General features: G+C 37.2%; 1 protein-coding gene across 3 annotated transcripts in view; it reads right to left on the minus strand.

The window, feature by feature from the left end:
• Window positions 1-16,528, minus strand: part of COL25A1 (collagen type XXV alpha 1 chain) — a gene marked incomplete at its 3' end in the record, with an annotated part of 495,089 nt that overhangs the window by 158,779 nt on the left and 319,782 nt on the right. The gene's annotated exons all lie outside the window — the stretch shown is intronic.

Raw genomic sequence — 16,528 nt, forward strand, 5'->3', positions numbered from 1 at the left:
GAACCCAGAAGCCCCTGTTGTGATGTTCCTTGTTACTGCTTGCCACCAACAGTAATCACTATTCTGACCTCTGGCAGAATAGATTAGTTTACCTGCTTTTGTACTTTATATAAATGTACTTATATAAATGGAATCATCCATTATGTGTTTAGCCTCTTTTGCTTAGTGTGTGTGAAATTCATGCAAAATTTTCTGTGTAGTTATAGATTGTTTGTTTTTACTGATTTATAATATTCCACTGTGTGAATAAACATTTATTTATTTATTTATCCTACTGTTAATGTACATTTGTTTCCAGGAGTTTTTGGGTCTTGGTTATTACAAATAGTGCTGCAATAAACATCCTAGTATATGTCTTTTGGTGAAAAATTGAATACATTTCTATTGGGTGTATATCTAGAAGTGGAATTGTTACATTCTAGACAATACATACATTTGGATTATTAGTTAGTAGATATTGCCAAATAGTTTTTCAATGTGGTTAACAATTATACTTCCATCAGCAATGTATGAGAATTTTCAGTTCCTCTAAAATATATGGTATATTTTACCATACCAATACTTGGTATTTTCCATCTTTTTCATTTTAGACATTCTGGTGGGAGGTGTAGTAGTTTCACACAGTGTTTTAATTTGTACTTCTCCAGTAATTAAGTTGAACTCCTTTTAATAAATGTATTGGCCATTTTGCATCCTATCCTGTAAAGTGTCTGTTCACATCGTTTTCTATTGAGTTCTCCTATTATTTGTTAGAGTTCTTTACATATTATACATTGTATTGACAGATAGGAGTTCTTTACACACTCTGAATTTGAGTCTTTTGTCAGAAAAGGATATATTTATTGCAAGCATATTCTCCCACGCTGCTTACTGTGTTTACATTCTCTTAAAGATGTTTTTGATGAATAGAAGTTCTTAAGCTCAGTTTAACATTTTTTCTCTTTATGATTATCTCTTTTATTGTTCCACTTAGAAATCTTTCCCTCCTTCAAGGTCATAAAGAGGTTCTTCTATGTTTGTTCTAAGAGCTAAAAGCTTTATTATTTTATGTTTCATATCTAGATCTGAATTCATGGAGAACTGATTTTGTGAATGACGTGAGGTTGAAGTCAAGATGCTTTTTTTCCCCGTGTGGATATCAAATTAACCCAATACCACTTATTGAAAATGCCTCTTTTCGCCATCACAGTACAGTGTTACCTTTGTCATAAATCAGATGACCATATATATGTGGATCTTTTAGGAAATTTCTATTTCGTTGGACAGCTGTCTATTCTTAAGCCACCCTGAGAGTTTCTTTATTTTTTAACAAAAATACTAGCAGGAACCATGAATTCTAGAGGCATCAGTATTTTTTTTTCCTAGCTCTTAAAGATGAAGTCATGTCTCAGGGCTCAGCCCACCTGTGGAAGTGGAGCATTTCAGAGTTACCTTCAATCTCTCACCTTCCTTTTTAGCAGGGTTGGGAGACAAGGACAAGTCTAGACAGGAGTAAAGCCAAGGTCCTAACAAAGTACCCCTTCTGAGGTCCCAGTGGGGACTGCTATCTCACTTCAGATGGGAATGTAAGAATGCTCCACCTACCAAAATACCTGCTGCTAAACACCAGTTGCAGAGGTGCTGTACCAAATTCCCGTTCTCAGTTGCAGCAATTCTAACAGCTGTGAGGTTATCATGACATTAACAGTAACAGGAACATCATGTCTTATATTTTGTATATTTTACCATCAACAAAGAACTTTCACCTGTTACTGCATGTAATCTTCTCCCAACCTAATGAGCAAAGTTTTATGATATTTCTTTTACAGATGCCAGAAATAAAACTCAAAGATTATCAAGGTTACGCCTCTTGTAGGTGAGTTAGCCAGGACTTTAAGCTAGTCTGTGTGACTTTAAATGCAGTGGATCGTGATGCTAAGTGTTAGGGCACAACTTCAGAACTAGATTCTCAGGAAGACTGATGGCCATGTATCTGGTGCCTGCTTTCAACAGGTGCCCTCTTGAATGCCTCCCAATTGCCTTTTTCTTTCTTTCTTTCTTTCTTTATTTTCTTTTGGCCAAGCCACACAGCTTGCAGGATCTTATTTCCCCAACCAGGTATCGAACATGCCCCCTGCTGTGGAAGCACGGAGTTCTAACCACTGGACCGCCAGGGAATTTCCCCCATTGCCTTTTTCATAGTGTCATGGACAGTGGCCTCAACATCTCAAGTTCAAAATGCAGGAAAGAGGAATTGTAGAGCATCTGGGAGAGGGGGCCAAGATAATGGAATCAACTAAACAAATCCTTTTCTTTCTTAATCCCCCAAATAATTTTGCCATTAAAAAGGGGAGCTAAGAGAATTATTTTTCTTAATGTTTTCAGCGAATCAAGTAGTGAGTCATGAGTACAGTCTGTCTGTGTACCTCTGTAAAATTAAGTTTAAGAAATTTATTGGTCATTCTTGACATGCACAAAATGCTCACTAATGCTCTACAAGTAGGATTTTATTTTTGGTGGGGCAGAGTCAACCCAAAGAAAAGAATGAGAGGACACCTACCATCAAGTTAAGAAATGCAGTGGAGATTTTGGTCTTGATTTAATTAAGTAGCATGTTGTTTAACTCTAATTAGATCTTTATATACATTTGGCGAATGCCTATAAAGAGTTTGGCAATGTTCTAAGCACTGGTAGAGGATATGGTGTGACATGCTGGTTTAGAAAAGCTAAACAGGCTGTTCTAGAAAATCTAAATAGCCTGTTGCCAAAGTCAAACACTTCTCCTATACTGGTGTTAAGAAAAATGACCCCTAGAAAATCCAGCTACTGTAAGGTCACTTACAATTGCTATGGACTTGTCCCCAGCCCCTCTCCTCTACGCCCATCAAAAGCTTCTCCTCTTTAAAGTTTAGTTTGCTTTTGCTTGTGAGATTTCAGAGGCCAAGGCTCTCATTGTACCATTCCCCCAAAGGGACTTTGTTAGGTGATATGGCATGTTTAAGGTCAAAACTTTTATAAAATTATTTTACAGTGGGGAACAGAGATGAGTCTTTTCCCCAAAGCCCAATTACTAATGCTAAAGCCACATGTGTCCTCTAGAGCTCTTTAGACAGCTTGCCATAAGCAAGGATGCTTAATTCATGAACACATGAAAATTTGCATTTACAATTGAGTAATAAATACTGCTTCTTCAAAAGGGGGTATTTTTGAGTAGACAGAATGGCGTCCTGGCACCTGCCAGCTCAATGCAGAACCGAAGCAGAGGTCAACCTCCATCCACAGCTGTGGCGGCTGCTTTGGACACTCCAGGCCCCACTTGTGCTCTCGGGTTTAATGGCAGGTGTTTTCTTCTGCTCTGAGTAAAATCCCACTCTTATTTCTAAGCTGGATCCTTTCACTGCAAACATGGATTAAATATGTAGAAAAACGTGAGCTACCTTACTAAGCACAGATAGTATTTCAAAATTTTGGAGCCATGATTCTTTTTAAAGTCAAAACATTACAATCGAAAGAAAGGTTTCTTTGATTATTAACTTTTAAAATTAAAGCTGGGGCATGATCTAAGTTATTTTTCTTTCGTCTTTAGAGTAAAGCAAAACAAAACTCTCTGGTATTAACTACAGGATAGGCAGCAATACAAATTAATGAATTATTTGAATCAGGGAGTATTTTACACTGGCATTTTGCTGCTTCCAACTACACCAAGTTAACACTCTAATATTCAGTGGACATATATGTTGTCCAGGTATCAGTATCAGTGGCTGGTTGTTAACTATTTGAAGGTAAAAGCCTGTTGCTAAAACAAGGTTGAGGTCAATGGGAAGGAAATATGGTAAAATTACTGGTCACAATTAAGTGAATAGTATGAGGCTTCTTTTAGGACTCCTGTCCTTCTGGTCTGGTCTAGTATGTTGGTGTCAGATCTTTTATAATGTCCACTTTAATAAATAAATAAGAATACTTGAAATGAACTTTCTAATTAGTTTTACATAATTAGCTCTAATTACATAAATTTCAAAGGTGCTGACAACGTCTTTATTATTAGTGTTGTTAGTAGTTGGAGAGTTTCTTTTAGAGTGTTGTTAAAGTGTTATTAATTTACTACCAAAGTATTTATAAATTTCAGTGGAAAACTTCAAATTAGTTCCTATTCAAATGACTTCAAATACAGAACTTAGTAGCAACCTATTTGTATCCAGCCTTTAAAGTGGGCCTATAATAATTTTAGTCTCCTGAATTCTATTTCTATCCAAAAAACTAAGGTTTTAGCTCTTTTTCCATGCACTATTATCTATTTCAATTAAATGATAAAAACCAAATTAAAAGCCCAGGAATAAGAGGAACAATAAATGAGATTCAGGAAAATATTGGATTTCAATCTACATAAAAGTAATTGAAATATAGCTGGAAAAGACAGATATAGTCATAGGGGTTGGATGGCCCAATAAAGGACTTTTACTCACTAGAACTGTAAATTTTGTCTACTTTGAACTGGCAACGGCTAAAAAGGGAATGATTTTTACAAGACGGCAATCATGAAAACAAAATTAAATTCCGCTAAAGGTAGAAAAATGAAAAGGGAGTAAACCCTGGAAATTCCTGACAGCCAGAGGTGCTGAAATATGAATGAAGTTATGATTTCTATCCCAGAAAAGTGTAGATCATTTGTATTTTTGAAATATAACAATTCTTGTCCTGATGAATCTTTGCATTCCTGTAGAATTATGAGGAAATACATATTCATATTCATATTCTAAGCATTTATGGCCAACTATCAGCCAGGCAATGTGCTCTGAGTCTGGAGGATAGATATGTAAATATAATTATAACTAGTGGAATAAATGCTGTGTTGTAGGAGTACAGACAGGAATGAAGGTAGGAGAGCAGGAATTAAAAAGATGACATTGGAACTGGCTCTTGAAAGTTGGCCGGAATAAGGGGGACTGGGGAGGAGTGAGGCTGTTCAGGCAGAAGGGATGAATGTGCAGACGTGTGAGAGGACATCCTGCCATCAGATGAGGAGTTCAGAGTGGTAAGAACATATGTGGTGTGGAGAGTGGAGATAGGGAATAGCAGGAAAGAGATTTGAGAAGACCGGCTAACAATACACAGGTCCCTGGGCTGGATTCTGTCATCGATTTAACAAGGGGGTGCTGAGATCAAGTGCGCCTTTTGGAACTCAGAGAGCATGGAATGCTATTCTTCTTAGGAAGTTGTTGCCTTGGTCCAAGCGAGAGATTGCAAAGATCTGAATTAAGATCACGACAATCAGGACGCAGGAAAAGTTCTAGATTTACGAGACATTTCTGAGGCAGAACCAACAGCAAAGTTAACTGATTGGACATGGGGGCCATTGACAGATCATCAACATGGTTGAAGAAGTTCTGTTCACTTGAAGTTCACAATTTAGTGCATTTGAAGAAAAGTGTTGGCCTAAGCTGATTCAATCCTGATAAACACAGCAGCTCCAGAGCCAAGTGAACCATATAAAGTGTGAAATCTAGTTTTAGGGATGTTTTTCAAATCCAAGCAGAGTATTAGCAGATTTGGCTGACCTAATCAGAAATAGCTGAGAGAGAGAGAATTCTCTATCATCACTGTTGGGTAAAAGGAGCATGGGTGATAATATAATATGGCGGCCATACTGTGCTGCCACCATGCAGAAGCCATCTTTCTTCCAATGTTAACTTATGAATAAAGTACATTCCTTTCCTCTACTTTTTAAACTGTAAACTTAACATGGAATTACTATATTTTAAAAGCCATAATTTCCTTAATATTTTAAGGATAATGAAGACAGAGTCTGCTGCACGACCGTTCTCTAGAAGCACAGCACAACCTCAGTAGCCACTGCATGTTTGATGTCTGTGTGCTCAGGCACCCTTGCAAACATTACTTTATCAATATTCACAGTCTCCCAGGGAGGAAGGAAACACAAAGTATCCAATGTTCCCTTGAACAGTGGGATAGAAGCCTCAGTTCTACTGATGGCAAGATACGTCCCTGACTGTATCATTAACTTGGCCCATTGTGCCAGTGAGATAGATACTCAAATCATATAGGCATGAAGAAACTGAATTTGGTAACTTGGTTCTTAGCATGTTTCTGAAACTGCACAAAATCATACTGCAAATAGTATTAGCAATGGAAAAATCTACTACTTAGTGGAAAAATAGGGACCCTAGCTATTTACATGTGGGTAAGTCTACCTTGCTTCTAAATAAATTGCAGTTAGCATAGGTTCACCTCTCACTAAAATGTGAACATGTGTTCTTCCAAGTGTATACCTCAACCTTGAACTCATATATATCGTTTTCTGCTTTACTGGCATAATATAGTTTTAGGGACATTTCTTTCTCAAATCACCAATTTTTTTGTTTGTTTCACAGACTTCCAAGTAATGTGTAAATTTAAGTAATGTGTAAATTTAAAGCTTTTTATGGAAAACCTAACATGAAAATGTACGAGTTCCTATACATATGTATAGATCATTGAGTGTGTGTGTGTGTGTGTGTGTGTGTGTTTCTGTATAATTTCTTTTCAAATGCTACAGAAAAGAGTAAAAAATAAAAAGGAAAGTATAATTTGGGGGGAATTATTTTAAAATAAAATACATAAGTTATCTTGGTGATTAAGAGCTCAAGGTTTAGAATCAAACAGATCCAGACTGAAATCCTGGTTGTGATCACCTGTGTGATCTTTAGCAGATTAATTAATCTCTTTGAGCCTCAGTTTCTTCATCTGAAAAATGGGGAAAACAATGCTTACTCTTTGCTTAAATGAAATACTGTCCACAAAGCAACTTGTAGAATGCCTGATCTACTAATGGTAATGATTTTGAAGCACACACTCAATATTTTAAATATTTTAACCATGTGAAACATAAAATTAAATTTCTTTTTCAGATACTTGACCTGAGGATGAAGAAAGTAAACATACTGATTTCCTAAAATCAAAAGGCAATGCAGTGAGAAATGTATTAGGTGGAAGGTTGAAAACATTTCAAGAATATGTGGGTTTAATATAGTTTACTTCAATGCACAGGAAATATTACCAAATGAAACAAAGCAAAACAAAAACACTTAATTGTTGTTTTAACCACACTACTTTAATGACTAAACAAGACTAAACTTTAGGTCCTGGAACTACCTGGTCGCCCCTAGCATACAGTAGATAATCAATTCTCGCTGAATCAAAACACCCAGAAAGACAAGAATGCAATAAAACTCTCTGTGTTCAAAGCAGCAACATATAAAAGAAATATACAAGAACCAGATTCAATGTTGCTGCAGAAGAACCATGTTTATTATAGTGTCAAACTCTGCTAAGCCAGGGAAGGGAATTACAGCTATAAACAGATTTATAGCTTCAGACTTTACACCTTTCGTTTTGCATTGAAGATTAAAAGAAACCAAGCAGAAACGGGGGTCGGTATAAACAGAAATTTATAATATCACAACCAGCCCCACTTATTGAGAAGCTACTTTTTGCAGCTCTTATTTCTGGGCATTTTCTGTAGTAAGATGGTAATTATAAGTTCTTTTGTGATGTCAGCTTGAGCCTTGAACGAGGGACTATACGTACCCATGATCAGTCTTAAATCATAAGCAGCTGCCATAAGGAAACAATTAGTGAGGTCTAGCACTAAAAGAAAATTTAGAAAAACCAAACATTAAAAAAGGACTCTTGAAAGTTAGGCTGATGTAGCTCAATGGAGTTAAGGGCTTATAAAACAGCAGGAATCAGGGAAGCTCACTCTGGCTTTCTTTTCTAACGCAATACAAATCAAAGACAGCCAAATTACTGCTTCTGCCAATCATAACCAAGAGGTCCCTTCTTTCTAGAATTATTCCTTACATCTAAATATTTTTAAAGATTGCTAAAACTTTTTATTTGTTTAACTTTGCTCTTTTTAAAAAACTTATTTTTAAGAGGTCAAATAAAATGAACTCCATGGTGAAAGACTTGGAATCCTAAACATTCCTTTTGTGGAAAGAAAGTATCAACTTGCTCTCTAAATGCCCATAGTAGCCGCTGTGATTTTACAGCTAATGGTGTAAACTATCCTATAATACTCTTAGTGTCCTCAATATAATTCAAAGGTATTCAGAGGTAACATCCATCTTTAAACCTGGAGTTTAATTTACAATCATTGATTTCTTCATGTTGCCTACTATACTGTCCCCAAATAATTTTTCCCAGACTATTTAAGAAAGCCTGGTTTGAAGGTCACTTTGATTCTTGACTTCACTTGTAGTATCTCATAGAGCAATATTGATTTTGTGCAGGGCAACTGAATACGATCCAGGGATGAGGGTAGGATGTCCCCTTTGAGTCTAAAGAGATACACAGAAGGGATGGAAAAAACAACTGTCAGATGAGTCTGGGAGATCCTGAATCTCAGGGTTCCTCTGTGGTTCCTGAACTTCCTATGTAAATTAGAAGCTCAATCTCCCTCATTCTCAGCTAATGACTAAACAGAGCAAAAGCTTTAATGTAAGCTTCTACAACTACCACACTCTCCATCTCCAGATTTTCTTATATCTTCACCTCCTCTCTCCTGGGAGTGAAGGGACTATCATACCTATTCTCCCACACTTGCCCTGCTCTTCATTGTTGCTCTCACTTGTCTCTTCAACAAGTTCTCTTGGCTTAATTTCCAAAATATACAAATAGCTCATACAGCTCAACAGCAAAAAACAAACAAACAAACAAAAAAAGAAACCCAATCAAAAAATGGGCACAAGAAGACCTAAACAAACATTTCTCCAAAGAAGAAATACAAATGGCCAAAAGACACATAAAAAGCTGCTCAACATCACTAATTATTAGAGAAATGCAGATCAAAACTACAATGAAGGGTTTCCCTGGTGGCGCAGTGGTTGAAAGTCTGCCTGCCAATGCAGGGGACACGGGTTCGTGCCCCGGTCTGGGAAGATCCCACATGCCGCGGAGCGGCTGGGCCCATGAGCCATGGCCACTGAGCCTGCGCGTCCAGAGCCTGTGCTCCGCAATGGGAGAGGCCACAACAGTGAGAGGTCCACGTACCACAAAAAAAAAAAAAAACTACAATGAGGTATCACCTCACACTGGTCAGAACAGCCATCATTAAAAATTCTGCAAATAACAAATGCTGGAGAGGATGTAGAGAAAAGGGAACCCTCCTACACTGTTGGTGGGAATGTAAGTTGGTACAGTCGTTATGGAAAACAGTATGGAGGTTCCTCAGAAAACTAAAAATAGAATTACCATAATGATCCAGCAATCCCACTCCTAGGCAAAAATCCAGACAAAACTCTAATCCAAACAGATACAAGCACCCCTATGGTCATAGCAGCACTACTCACAATAGCCAAGACATGGAAACAACTTAAATGTCCATTGACAGATGAATGGACAAAGAAGATGTGGTACATATATACAATGGAATACTACTCAGCCATAAAAAAGAACAAAATAATGCCATTTGCAGCAACATGGTTGCAACTAGAGATTATCATACTAAGTGAAGTAAGTCAGAAAGAGAAAGACAAATATCATATGATATCACTTATATGTGGAATCTAAAATATGATACAAATGAACCTGTCTATGAAACAGAAACAGACTTAATGGACATAGAGAACAGACTTGTGGTTGCCAGGGGGGAGGGGGTTTTGGGGAGGGATGGAGTGGGAGGTTGGGATTAGCAGATGTGAGCTATTATATATTGAATGCATAAACAACAAGGCCCTACTGTATAGCCCAGAGAACTATATTCAGTATCCTATGATAAACCATAATGGAAAAGAATATATATATATAAAAGAATTGTATATATAACTGAATCGCTTTGCTGTACAGCAGAAATTAATACACTGTAAATAAACTATACTTCAATAAAGAATAATAAAATAAAACTAAATAAACCCCATTACGGTTCCCTTGGATTCTTCTCCTTGGTCTCCAAACATGTTCATTCCCCCTCTCCTAAAGTCAAAGGAAAGAAAAGTTGCCTTTGCCCTCCATTCCCTCATTCTAAGGTCATGACTTCTTCCTACCATCTCCATTGAACTTCCCTAAGTAATAGACTGGTCACAGAAAGAAAGGAAATTGAATTTGAGGGAAGAGAAAGTAAGTAGTAGAGTAGAAGGCATATTTTTACATTCTAGCTTTGGGAAAAATAAAGTAACATGAGTTGAAATACATATTCATCTTGAGGGCATTTCTTTCCATGAGGAAGAAGAAAGCTGAGCTATGGGAAGGGAAACTGCTGAGCCAGTCACTGGGGCCCTGGAAAGGAGTCACCCTGGGCTAAACTAAAACTAAATAAACCACAGCTTTGAGGAGGGAGGGTTGACAAAGCCCATAAATGTCAAGATTGCCCAGATTTGTTTCTAAACCTTTTGTCTTTTCACTTTTCTCCCTTCATCAGCTATCAAATACACTATTTGGCTTTACCTATTACCTGAATTATGTCCTAAATTCTTTTCCAAGCTGCAATCCTGCATTCTCAACTGCTCATCAGATGTCTAAGCCAAGAGAGGCCATCATCAGCTCAAACTCAACATTTTCCAACCAAACTTCTCAGTTTCTACTGCAAGCCAATCATGACTTCTGACTTCCCTATTTTTGGTAACACACTGCTACTCCTGCAAGCCTAAAAGCTCAGTGTTTCGTTTGATTCAGTAAATAGGATCTATTGACAAGTCCTATATTCATTCTCCCCAAAATCCTTTGAATATAGCTTTCCATGTTTGTTGTTAGTACCCTTGTGCCTGGAAAACAAGAATAGTCTATAAGCATCTTTGGTCTTCCTTTACTCTACTTCCTCTTACATTCTTTTGGCAGGCTATGTTTTCTAAAGTGCATTTCTAAACATATCATTCCTCAGCTCAAAAAACATCAATGGCTCATTTGTAATCCACTCTGAGAAAGTTGTTATAGGCAATGAACCTCCATGGATGCAAAAGCTATTAGGTGACAGGTTTTGGGAAAGCAGGCCAATACCACTGACCTGCCAATCAACCAAATATTTTATGTCTCTTGGTATGATGAAATAAGAAGCATATTACACCTTTATAAGAGACTCTTTCTGAAAATTGAACCAGAACCTAATCAAACCTCTAAATAGAACTTGCAAAAGATATTTACAAGAAATACAGAAGATAAGAGAATAAGCTAAAAAGCACCATAAGGAAGTCAGACCAATCCAGAATGTGGGGCATTCTATAAATAGGATGAATGCCCTGAAAAAACTGATGACATGAAAACATAAAAAGAGGAGGAAGATGACTATAGAATAAAAGAGACTGAAGAGTTATAGCAATTAAATTCCAAGTGTGGGCTTTACATCTTGATTCAAACCATCTATAGAGACATTTTTGAGATAATTGGGGAAATTTGAATATGGACTGGGTATGATGATATTTAAAGAGTTATTATTAATTTTATTAGGGTCAATAATGAAGTGATGGATATGTTACAGAAAGGTCTTATCAGTTAGAGATTCATATTTCAGTATTTGCAGATGCAATGCCGTGATATCTAGGTTTTGCTTTTAAATACATCATCAAAAAAACAAAGCAAAACAAAATAAACGAGAGGAAGGGATTCATGAAACAAGATTAGTCTTTGGTAATTCTTGAAGCTGGTTGAGGGGTCTTGGGCAGTTTATGACACTATTTTCTCTTCCTTTTAAATAAGCTTGCGAATTCCCCAAAGAAGTAGTTATATAATTAAAAATTTAGTTTAGATGACCCTTCTGATCCCTAACAAATAAAGCGCTAGCTTCTGCTTGTGTCCAAAGTCCTCTATTGTCTCATTTTATTTTATTTATGTATTTTTTATTTTTTTAAAACATCTTTATTGGAGTATAATTGCTTTACAATGGTGTGCTAGTTTCTGCTGTATAACAAAGTGAATCAGCTATACATATACACACATCCCCATATCTCCTCCCTCTTGTGTATCCCTCCCACACTCCTTATCCCACCCCTCTAGGTGGTCACAGAGCACCGAGCTGATCTCCCTGTGCTATGCGGCTGCTTCCCACTAGCTATCTACTTTACATTTGGTAGTGTATATATGTCCATGCCACTCTCTCACTTCGTCCCAGCTTACCCTTCCCCCTCCCCGTGTCCTCAAGATCATTCTCTATGTCTGCATCTTTATTCCAAAGTCCCCTATTATCTGCTTCTAACTTTCCTTTTCTGCTTCATCCCCCATGCCACCTCTGCCTCTATTCCCTTAAGGATCCTCTCCGCCAGTCAGCCTTGAATACCAGCTGTTGACAGAATGCCCCTCACTCTCCTCACTTTCTGTACCTTTGCTTATGCCATTCTTTCTGCTGAATAAACATCATCAGTTATCATTTTGCTTAGAATAACGATAGCATAACTTTCTTGAAACTTCTTACCTGGCAACCTGAGCTATGGAGCTACTTGGAAAAAAACACAGTAGGAATCTGAGTTTCTGAAAGAAACACTAGTCCTTGCAGTAAAAGTCCCATCTTTGCCTCCTCTACAATCCCACTATTATTATTGCTAGTCATTGATGGCTCATCTCAGTGACCTCTCTTCCCTGAGCTTTACCTGACCCTCTTTTGGATATGTTCTTTCCCTAGTTTTGAACTCCTAAAGCACTTGTAACTCTTTTATAAAACTTAGCTCGTGCTCACTAGGTATAAGACGTATGCTTCATGCTAAACTACTAGGGCCCTTGAGGGCAGGAAGAGATCAATATGTAAGAGAGGGAAATGTTACAAATGCTAACTTTGGAGGCTTTAATATCTACAAGCATGGGACCTTTGGCAGGTCAGTTAACCTCTCTGAGCCTCAGTTTCTACACCTGTAAGATGGAACAAACAATAGTTAGCTCATATGGGAGTAGTAGGAAGTAATTAAAAGAACGTATGGTCTTCTGTAAATAGTATTTCCCTTCCCCTCCTCTCTTACTAATTCAAATGTGTAGCTTTGTACCTTATACATGGTAAGTATCCAATAAATATATTAGCAGATTTCTTGCAACAGAGGTTTCTAACAGGACATCAGGGCCAAAAGTAATATTCTCTGAATAGCCTGTTGACAATCAAAAAGTCACAGATAACTGTATGTCCAACATGCTCCCAATTAATGCTTATGAGGATATGTGTGACTTCAGCTAGAAATTGTGCCTTTCAAGGTCACTACCATTTCTCATTTGTGGACTCATGACTAGTTCCAGAAGAGCTAACAGCAAAAGGAATAAACAACTTTGCACAGTCTCTTGAAGACGAAATGAACTCTGTTCAGTGAAAGATTTTTTTTTCTCACGTCTCAAACATGGGCAGATATTTTTGGCTCTCTTCTCCCTCCTGCCTGTGACTCCAAGCTTTTAGAAAGAGTATATTCTATTTTCTCTCTCCCCACATTTTCAATACTGAGTCACTTCAGCCATTGTTTAAACTAGGTTTAAATGAGGTCTATCCAAAAGAAAGAAGATAGAATAAAATGTTTCTGGAGCTATCTTTCTACCTATTATCTAATAGCATTCTTCCATTGTAATCTCTACATGATCCAAAGAATATATTTTGTATGAAATATATCATATCAATTGAAATATGACTGGAGATATTCAGAGAGAAAATAACTTTAGCCTATTAAGAATTCTCATAGGATATCATGGGCTTCCCTGGTGGCGCAGTGGTTGAGAGTCCACCTGCCGATCCAGGGGACACGGGTTCATGCCCCGGTCCGAGAAGATCCCACATGCCGTGGAGCGGCTGGGCCCGTGAGCCATGGCCGCTGAGCCTGCGCATCCGGAGCCTGTGCTCCGCAACGGGAGAGGCCACAACAGTGAGAGGCCCGCATACCACAAAACAAACAAACAAACAAAAAAAGAATTCTCATAGGATATCAAAATTCTCAAAGAAATCCATAAAAACATATGTGAGAAATTACATGTGCATATATAATAAACTTGAGAAAATTTATAAATAAAATTTTTAAAGTTTGAAACACTTCAAACTGAATTAGTTTTAATTCACTGAAGAAAATATTTCTTTCTTTCTTTATTTTATTTTTTATTTTTTTTGTGATACACGGGGCTCTCACGGTTGTGGCCTCTCTCGTTGCGGAGCACAGGCTTCGGACGCGCAGGCTCAGCGGCCATGGCTCACGGGCCTAGCCTCTCCACGGCATGTGGGCTCCTCCCGGACCGGGGCACGAACCCGTGTCCCCTGTATCGGCAGGCGACTCTCATCCACTGCGCCACCAGTGAAGCCCAATATTTCTTTTTTTAAAAAACTTTTTATTGAAGTATAGTTAATTTACAATATTATATTAGTTTCAGGTGTACAACATATCAATTCGATGTTTATAGATTATACTCCATTTAAAGTTATTACAAAATAATGGCTCTAGAGAAATAAAGGTTTGTAGTATAAGCCACCCAGTCTATGGCATGTTGTTGTAGCAGCCTGAGCTAAGACACACATGTACTGATGAGTACTGTGCTGAGCTATCAAGGGGGACTCTGTGCGGACCTTCTGAGCTCTCTCCATGTGGCTCTTTGCTCTCTCACCTGCCCCACAAATTCCAGCTGCCCTGACCTCCCCAAGGGTCAGAGACCACTCTGTTTAGGTGCTCATTGCTGTACTGCAGCTGAGAAATTCTCTCCAGGCAGTAGGTTTGGGCAATCTTAGGGTTCACCTTTTTTGTTTTCCTTCTCTGTGCTGCCTGTTGTCCAATGCCTTAAAACTGTTGTTTTACATATTTTTTTCTAGGAGCAGAAGTCTTACAGTATGTTAGTAAACTAAGTTTATACTGTAGATTCAGTGTTCCAATATCTAGTAGGGAAAGTCTTCCCTCATTTTTCTTTTTATTTCAAAACATTCTTGGCCACTTGGCTCCCTTCCTCTTTCATATGAATTGCATAGCCAGCTTACTAAATTCCTTTAAAAAGTCCTCTTGGGTTTTGGATTTGGATTGAATTAAATTTATATAGTATTATGAGATAAAACTGATATTCTTACATTCGCATATGCCTTGCCCTTGGATGGAAAATTAGTATCATAAAATTCTATGAAGAACAATATTTCTAACTAAAACTTTTCGATACCTTTAGAAAGAATTAGACACATAAATGTTTGTTTTAGATACAGAATATATACAATAAGTATATCTAACAGTGATAATCATTTTTCATGAATTTCTTAATTTTAAGATTAAACTACTTATCCTAAACCTTTATCTTTTGAGGCCATTATTCTATTGGATGTTTATCCAGCAGAAGTATCACTATAAGGGTAATATATCTTCATGACTCTGTCTCAGTGTGAATGCTTATGTGAGAAGGTATGTATGTAGGTGTTTAGAGTTAATAATAACACTTATATGTGCCATACCCTGTTCCAAGTGTTTCATTAAATCATGTATTAAGTCAAACCAACCATCCTTATTTTACATTGAAAAACTGAAGGAAAAAAATAACTTGCCCAAAGTCAGGCAGCTTGTAAGTTGTAGACCAGGCTGTAAACCCAGGTGTCTGCCCATGGAGCCCATCTCCTTAACCTTATCCAATGTATTCCATATGCTCCTTTTAAAGTGGATTGTTGGGACTTCCCTGGTGTTCCAGTGGTTAAGAATCCGCCTTCCAGTGCAGGGGACATGGGTTCGATCCCTGGTTGGGGAACTAAGATCCCACATGCCACAGGGCAACTAAGCCTGAGCATCACAACTAGAGAAGCCCATGTGCTGCAACGAAGACCCAGCCAGCCAAAATTAAAAAAATAAAATAAAATTTAAAAAGTAGACTGTTAAAGCTGATATTTTCAGTTCTTTCAGTCATTTCATCATCAAATGAATATAAAATTAGCTTTAAATCTAAATTATTAAATATATACATCTATTCAACAAAACATTATTGTGCTTGTTCTATATATCAACACTGTATTAAAAAATTGAGATATAAAAATGAGTAAGTTTGGGGAATGATAACAGCTTCTATGTATGCAAATCAATGTCAGATTAATTATTCATGAAAGGCTTTGTGTTACTCACCTTTATTCAGATAGAATTAAAAGGAATATATTTGGTAGAAAACAAAGCATAAAGTTGGCAAGAGAAGTTCTTTAATTAATTTCAGTAGGAAAGAATTCTAAGGTAAAATTAAACTTTGGGATAATGTTACACCAATTCAATACACAAATGACCATGTAAAAACAAAGAGATATGGTTATAGTAAAATAAATAAGCTGTTGTATGTACTCTTAATGGTATAAGCTATTTGGAGTACAATGGAGCCTTTCATATCATGTTAACCATTTACTTAATAAAATACCACAAAAACTAAAACATTAAGACTTTTATAATCATTTTCTTTATCATATAACCACCACATAAAGTACAGATAATGGGGCATGATAATACTTTATCAGGTCTAACATGATTTATCCAGAATAGACTACATTACTAATTTAATATGACGGTTCTATTATGTAGTGAGTAAAATAAAGACTCTCTGTACACATACACACACGCACACACGCACACAAGCACATGCACATGCACACGCACGCATGCATGCATGC

This window comes from Mesoplodon bidens (assembly GCF_964165515.1).
Source record: "Mesoplodon bidens genome assembly, chromosome: 1".
Taxonomy (NCBI): Eukaryota; Metazoa; Chordata; class Mammalia; order Artiodactyla; family Ziphiidae; genus Mesoplodon; species Mesoplodon bidens.